The sequence below is a fragment of the Cryptomeria japonica genome, chromosome 11, assembly GCF_030272615.1.
Source record: "Cryptomeria japonica chromosome 11, Sugi_1.0, whole genome shotgun sequence".
Taxonomy (NCBI): Eukaryota; Viridiplantae; Streptophyta; class Pinopsida; order Cupressales; family Cupressaceae; genus Cryptomeria; species Cryptomeria japonica.
In genome coordinates, this window is record NC_081415.1 from 24,434,009 (window position 1) to 24,442,404 (window position 8,396).

Consider the following 8,396-nt stretch of genomic DNA (forward strand, 5'->3'; position numbering starts at 1 on the left):
GTAAGATCTCCTCATGCATGGCAAAATAAATCTGTAAGTCATATGCCATCATTTACTAGTTATTTCTTTGCATGTAACGACTATGGCCATAGGGAAGAAGAATGTAGAAAGAGATATAGAAGGAATAATCTTGGATCTCATAGACATCATGCATATAAGAAAAATGTATCCAGGAATAGATACATGCATGTCCCCTCTCCTAGTTATGCAGAGATTATTTTTCATAATTGCAATGGATCTGGCCACAAAGCGTGAGTGCAGGAAAGGAACATGCAATCACATGGAGGTTGGTACAATGACTATGCTCTACAAAAAGGTGAATACAGAGCATATGGAAGTAAGAGACCTACATGGAACCAAAGGAGAAATCTCCCTGCAAGAGCAAGAGGTCCACCGGTTTCGGCTACCAGTCACAACAACATGACCAAGAGAAGATGGTCCAACCGATATGTCAAGAGATTCCCCAAAAATGAAGTTGGCATGGATGTTATGTGCTACTATAGCACTATTTCCAGTTGTGATGTAGAGTCCAAAAAGGAAAACAACCATCAACAGAAGATGGTAAGACCTGCTCCCAAGCCTGAAAATGGGAAGATGAATGAGACCAAGTAGATATGGAGGAAGAAGACCATGGACTGACACTATGCATCCACTACACAGGTGATATCTCCTAAGGCCTAAAGGAGATTCAGGATCTTAGGAGAAATAACACATTGAATTTATCATTCACCCCCTCAGTGAAGATTGCAACATAGAAGAACATGATGTTGCTGGTATGAAGGATGGAAATGAGATGATAAGTGTGTGTAGAGGCTTCCTTAACTGCACACCTGCAGATCAATGATGGATCACTACTACATGTGTCAATAAGTGGAGGTTAACAATTGGTATCTAATGTTAACCAGTATTTGCATGTTGTTATCGGCATGTGTGCTAACAAGTACTTGTAGGTTATGTAAGACAATGAATTTGGAAGTTCATTGCATTAGCCCTGGTAGCATAGAATGTGAAGTTATGTCTCAGGTGGTGTTGACAAAGACCTGAATGACATATGTTGGCTCAGTTGTTGATCATGTAGACATGCATGTCTTTGGGCTAACCGGTTTAATGTATGGCATGGTGATGTCATTGTATGGCATTGTGAGGTTTTGGGATCATGTCATAGATTGTGGTGGATATAACGAAGTTGAAAGATCATCAGATGATCATAGATGCACAACTCAACTAGTACATGGAGATGAATGGAGTTGAGAACCTGAGATGTATGACTCAGGGGGAGTTCAAGAGCTCATGATGCAAAGCCAACTTTCTTGAACTTAAAAGGGTAAGTGCACTGACTACCCAAAACTACAGATGATGAAAAGTTATAGTAGGAATACCCAGGAAAATTTGACTGTAAGGGGTATCTACCTGTCCTTCGGTTGGTTGTATTCATAGTAAAATCACATTTGATTCCTACTTGTTAGTTGGATGGTAGTATTGGTAGTACAATCACATTTGATTCCTAAAGAAATTTGGGATCAAACGGGAGGTGATACAGTTTGACCGATAAGTGAGTAGTGTTCATTGACACATCCCTCTGAAATTGAGTATTTTAAACAAATGGTATAAAATTTGCATGCTCAATTGGTGTCATTTGACGATTGCATCCTCTATCTCAAGTGTTTTGACTTGAAAAAATGTAACAATTTGTAATAATTGTGTAGCGTCGTAAATTGTACGCACTTGCTAGGGTGGTACAATTTCACACCTAGTTTAGCACCCGCCTTAGTGCATTTTGCATTTTGCATTGCATTTCTCCTTTAGCACTTAATTAATCAAATTAATTAGGTCTAAGGTCCTATTTCGTCATCCTTTGCATCATAAAGTTGGGCCCTTTCGCTAAAGCGCGCCCTTCGCATTTTATTCCTCCAATACATCACTCAATCAAAAACCCTAATTAAGTCCTATTTCGAACTTGAGGGCTTGGTTTTGGGGTCAAAACATCTCGAAATCACCTGTAACTTCGGGATTCTCTCTAAAATCACCATATCCGACGGCCCTGAAAATTTGGTGAAAAGTTGTCGGGACTGTGGCGCCCGGAGTGCACATGGTCCCGGACATTTTTCTCAAAATTTTAGGAGCACGATCCAATCATAAAATAAAGCTTAACCCAAAGAAATTGGCGGGATATTCAATCTCTAGGTCGGCCAAAAGATGAAATTACAATCTAGGGTTTCCTACATAAGAGCTCTCTTTCTTCATTTGAAGGGATCCGATTTTTGTTTTCAGGAACTTCATATGCAGTGAAAGAGAAGATCTTTGAAGACTTCAACAACATTCAACATCCTTCTATCAAGCATCTATCAAATTCATTCATCCACTTAGGGCTTGGAAGACATTGAAGAACAATAGGAGATTACCGACTGAAGATTGGCTTGTACTCCTCCCTTGAGGGTTGGGTATGATTTCATGTTGTTTTCATGTCTTTACATAAGCTTCAATACATCATTTATTCATTCTTTAGATCACATTGCATCTTGATTTAGAGCATTTACATTGTTATTTACAAGCAATTAGGGTTTACTTTCTAGGTTGCTCTAGTTTGCTTTCTTACATTTTAGGACCTTGCACACACACTAGGTCTGCACACACAATACATTTTACAAAACAACTTGGCTATTTGTGGAGGTGGAAATCACCGAAGTGGGGGTTTGACTAAGGCAAAGCCCTATATAGCCGCCCATACACCCTTTTTCAGATATAAGTGCAGGTTTCGGACTCGGATGATGCCGCAGGAGACAGATCCGGAAAGAACAGGCCGAGACAACACTCTGTATCAAATTGCAGAGCAGAAGACTGGGACAGGGGCACTGGGCGCCCTGGTCCTGCCAGGACAGGGGCGCTAGGCACCCTGGTCCGTGGGACAGAGGCGCTGGGTGCCCTGGTCCTCCGGATAGACAGCTTTCAGACAGCTTTCCGACAGTGTTTCAGAGTGCGGAACGACAGTTTCTGGTGCAGTTTTTAGGACAGTGGTGCCCGCGCTCCTGTCCCGAACATTTTCAGTCCGATTTTGACTCCGGGTACATATCTGCATTCTTATTTCATCCTTGTATTTACAGCTGTTCATTGTTTAATCTCAATTCTGCAATCTTGTTATTAGTTCATACTTGCACTTTGGGATTAGGGTTTGAACTTGCATTACTTGATCTTACAATTTCAACAAGGGAATAGAAATCCTAATAGATATCCCGTGGCTCTCTCTTTCACAAAAAGAAGTAGCCAATTGTGCGATATCTCTAGGCTCTTTCGTATTCCGTAATGTGTGTCAAAAGGTAGGATTAGGGCATGTTAACCTAGTCTCACTTTTTTCCCCCTACACATTTTGGTGAACCCGACGTGAATCTATCATTGCTTCCTCTTGCATTGCATTTGTTAGATCTAGATCTAGATTTAGTGTGTTTTCATTTCGTTTTCATTAAAAGAGAAAAGGAAAAAAAAAAAGTGTGTTTCTTTGCATTGTGTGTTTAAATTTTATGCAATCTTTTCAAAATGTCAGATTTTTATTTGCAAAATGTTCATGCTTTTGATGATTATTATGAGTATAGCCAAGATGAATTAGATGAAGCTTTAGATGAGTTTTTAAACCCTAAAGATGCCAAACCTTCATTTTACCAAAAACTCATAAACCTTGTTACTATGCCATTTAGGTGTGATGAGAAAGATAAGTCGAATGATTCCTCTCAAGGATACATTCCTATCAACTCTTCCCCTGAGTCTAGTAACATGGTTGTTTTCAATAATCCCCTCTATGAGGAGATGTCTCCTTTTGAATCAAAAGAAAAACCTTTTAACCGATATGATCATGCTTTGTTGGATGATGCTCTTGATGACTTTGTGGCTTTGTCGAAATCTTTAAACAAGAACAAGACCTCTAAATTGGTTAACATGATAAACTTGAATGAACATAATAAGCCTCTCTTTGAATTCCAAGGTGCTTATCCTCCTCCCACCTTTCAAGTTCCTAAATCAACTCTCCTTACTGTCCAAGGAAGGTATGATCATGATTCCTTTCGTACCCCGAATAAACCAATCATCACTGTGCAAGGAAGAAAACCTATAAGTCCTTATAGTTATGCTAAGCAAATAACTAGAGAGAGTTATCATGCGGTTGCCCATACTTATCATACCAAAAATAATAGGCAACCTAATCCTCCTCCTGTTATTCCAGTTTCTCTTCCTAATCCTCAACCAATTCTTCCTCAAGCTCCCTGTATTTCGCAAGTTATGGGTAAGGAATATGATCTCATAGAACAACTTAAAGCTACCCCTGCTAAGATATCCCTTTGGGATTTGATTCAAACTTCTTTGGCTCATCATGGAATGTTACAAGATGCTTTGAAAGATTTGAATGTTCCTCCACCGAATACATCTAGTAATATACCATCTTTTGTTAACTCTGTGATGAATCCTAAAGCTCAAATTGTGTTTACCCAAGATGAGTTGCCTACAAGTGAAATTCAACAACAATATGATCCCTTGATGATTGTGGTTATCATGAAAGACACTGCTATAAGACGAACACTAGTAGATAATGGCTCTGGCCTTAATGTGTGTAGTATTAATCTATTGCATAAGATGAATGTGGATACGTCTCTTATTGAGCCTGACTCTCGTCCCATTCGTGGCTTTGACAATGTGGCTAAGACTTCATTAGGTATCATCACCTTACCTCTCACAGTGGGACCTGTTACTTTGCCTACTCCTATCCATGTTATGTCGGGAAATTTAACATATAACTTGTTATTAGGGAGGCCTTGGATTCACAGCATGCAAGCTGTCCCCTCTACATTGCATAGACAAGTTAAATTTGTTTATAACAATAAGACATATACCTTGATAGGTGATACTAATTTTCAAGCTTGTCTACAAACATCTAATTCCAAAGGAGATTCTTCTAAGCCATCCTCGTCTAGTGATGACTCTTTAAACAAGAAACCTATCGATGAGTCTTCGCTCTCTGATGATCAAAATTCTTTGGATGAGTCTGGAGCTCCTAAAGAAGATCCTTCTCGACTTGAAATTACACATAAAAAGGATTTTGACCCTGAGAAGGTTCTCGCAGAAGATGATTGGGGATCTCTTGATTTTAACCCTACCTTTGTAGGTGAATATAAGGTTCCTTCTAGAGAAATTAAAGTTGAAAAGAAAGAAGAAGCTAAAAATCAATCAACCTTACCTGAATCTATGAGTAACAATTTTGTGGCCGCTTCTCAAACTTCTCCTCACACCTCTAATTATGAAGAGTTTGATTCTTTGTCTAATGAAAAACCACCTTCTCTTCCTGAAATGGCTGATCGTTATGGTCGTGGTTTTCGCATTTTTGCTAAGCATGGGTATCATGGAAAAGGTTGTGGTGCTCATGAACAAGGGATAAGAGTTCCTCTAGAGACTAATTTTCACAATTATGCCTTTGGACTTGGCTATAATCCCTGTAGACGTACTAAAGCTTCTAAAAGACCATGCATTAGCGTTAATGCTATCTCTACATCTTTATCAATACAACACCCTGAGTATATTGATGGGGATCCTTCGGGTGATTGTGCTTTGGATATCTTCCCTACCGACGATGCTTTAGCTGAGTTCTTGGGAGCCTATGACACTCTTCCTCGGTATCATCACAATAGGGGACTCCCTTATTGTTTGAACACTGAAGCCTATTTTGGAAAAGAGATTGATAACGATGAGATTGTGAAAGAATTCCCTCAGTTAAAGGATACTCCTCAACAAAGTAATCTTCTCATAAGTGAAACCACTGATGTTAAGATGGACCCTTGCAATAAAGAGAAAGTTATTAAAATTGGGAAATGTTTGGATGAAGAGGAACAAAAACAATATGAAGATTTATTGCACGAATTCCCCGAGATCTTTGCTTGGACATACTCTGACATGCCTGGTATAGATCCTAAGATTGTTACTCATAATATTGTCTTAGTTCCTGATGCTAAGCCCATGAAGCAAAAGATTCAAAAAATGAATCCTAAGGTGGCTCTGCTTGTTAAGGCTGAGATTGAAAAATTATTGGAGGTTGGATTTATCTGCCCTATTGACTATTCCCCATGGATTTCAAATATTGTCGCTGTGGCTAAACCAGACAACAAAATAAGAATGTGTACCGACTTTCAGGATCTAAATAAGGCTTCTTTAAAAGATGATTTCCCTCTTCCAAACATTGACATGATAGTTGATTCTACGGCAGGACATGCCTTGTTATCCTTCATGGATGGTTTTTCAGGCTACAATCAAATTTTTATTAACCCTCAAGATCAATTCAAAACCACTTTCACCACTCCTTGGGGTACGTTTTGTTGGATAATGATGCCTTTTGGACTTAAAAACGCCGGTGCAACTTATCAATGAGCGATGACCCTTATCTTTCATGATTATATGCATAAGATTTTAGAGGATTATGTTGATGATATTTTAGCCAAATCCTTTCTTCGCATGGATCATGTTAAAATCCTTCGTCAAATCTTTGAAAGAATTCATAAATATCACATGCGCTTGAATCCCCGAAAATGTGTTTTTGGTGTGGATAGTGGAAAACTATTAGGATTCATAGTTTTGCATCGTGGGATTGAGGTGGACACTAAGAAAATAGATGCTATTGTCAACATGCCACCTCCTAGAAATGTGTCTCAACTTAAAAGCTTACAAGGAAAGATTCAAGCTATTCGTAGGTTCGTGTCTCAGCTTGCGGATCGTACTTTTCCTTTTACTCAACTTCTTAAAAAGGATATCACTTTTCAATGGAATGAGGATTGTCAGCAAGCATTTGAAGATTTAAAAGTGTATTTGGCTAGTCCTCCTATTCTTCAACCGGCCGAACCTTCTAAACCTTTCCTTCTGTATACAGCTGCTTCCTCTCATGCTCTCACAACATTGTTGGCACAACATGATAAAGATGGTAAGGAATGTCCGGTTTATTACATAAGTCATACCTTACTCGATTATGAGACCCGATATTCTGCGATAGAAAGACAATGCTTGGCCTTGGTGTTTGCGACTCAGAAATTGAGACATTATCTTTTAAATTCAGAATTCCATGTCATGGTAAAGTTTGATCCTTTGAAGCATATTTTCTCTAAAACTGATTTATCAGGACACCTAGCTAAGTGGGTTATGATGTTAACTGAATTTGACCTTAAATTTTTTTCACAAAGAGCACTTAAAGGACAAGCGTTGACCGATCACTTAGTTGAGGCCCCTTCACCTTTCTCCTTTCCTAACCCTGAGTCATTTCCCGATGACTTTATTCTTTCTATAGAGAAAGATGAAACTTGGGAGTTATACTTTGATGGCTCTAAGTGTTGTACGGGATCGGGGGCAGGTGTTGTTCTGATTTCTCCTACAAAGAAACCTATTCCCTTATCCTATCGTCTAAATTTCCTGTGTACCAATAACATTGCTGAGTATGAGGCTCTTATAGCAGGAATAAAAGTAGCCTTGGCTCTGAACATAAAACACATACATATCTATGGAGATTCGCAATTGATTATAAGACAAGTAACAGGAATGTATCAAGCAAAACAAGACAAATTATTACAATATAAAGACCTTGCCATCTCTTTATTACAAAAATTTGATTCTTATACCATGGAACCTGTTCCTTGAAAAGATAATCGACATGCAGACGCAATGGCATGTGTGGCTTCTCTAGTATCTTTAGAGGACCCTATGGTTGATCTTAAATTTGTTATTCATAACCTTATTTCTCTAGCTATTGTAGATGATTCTAGCTTGGTAACATGTTGTGACTTGGTAGATTCAGACGAATGGTACTCACATATCGTAAGATATTTGACCGATGGTACCTTTCCTGATTCCGCTAATAGAAACACTAGGGCTAGAATCCGCAAGTTGTCTGCTAGATATATCATTCTTTCTAATGTCCTTTACCGAAGGGGTTATGATGGTCTTCTCCTTCGCTGTCTTAACAAATCGGAAATCCCCGTTGCTCTTGAAGAGGCACATTCAGGTGCCTGTGGGGGGCATTTTGGGGGCAAATCCTTGGTTCATAGATTACTTCGTATGGGATACTATTGGCAAACTATGCAGAAGGATTCCTTTTCATTTGTTAAGAAATGTCATCAATGTTAACAACACAATAATCTAATTCATGCTCCTGCCCAAGAACTCCATTCTCAAGTAGCTTCTTGGCCTTTCTCCGCATGGGGTTTGGATCTTTTTGGAAAAATCTCTCCTCCTTCATCTCAAGGACACACCTTCATTATAACCGCAACAGATTACTTTACGAAGTGGGTAGAAGCTATTCCCCTTCGCTCTACTACTGCTGAAGTGATTTGTCAATTTCTTCTAGAAAACATCATTTCTCGATTCGGGATACCTTCCACTAT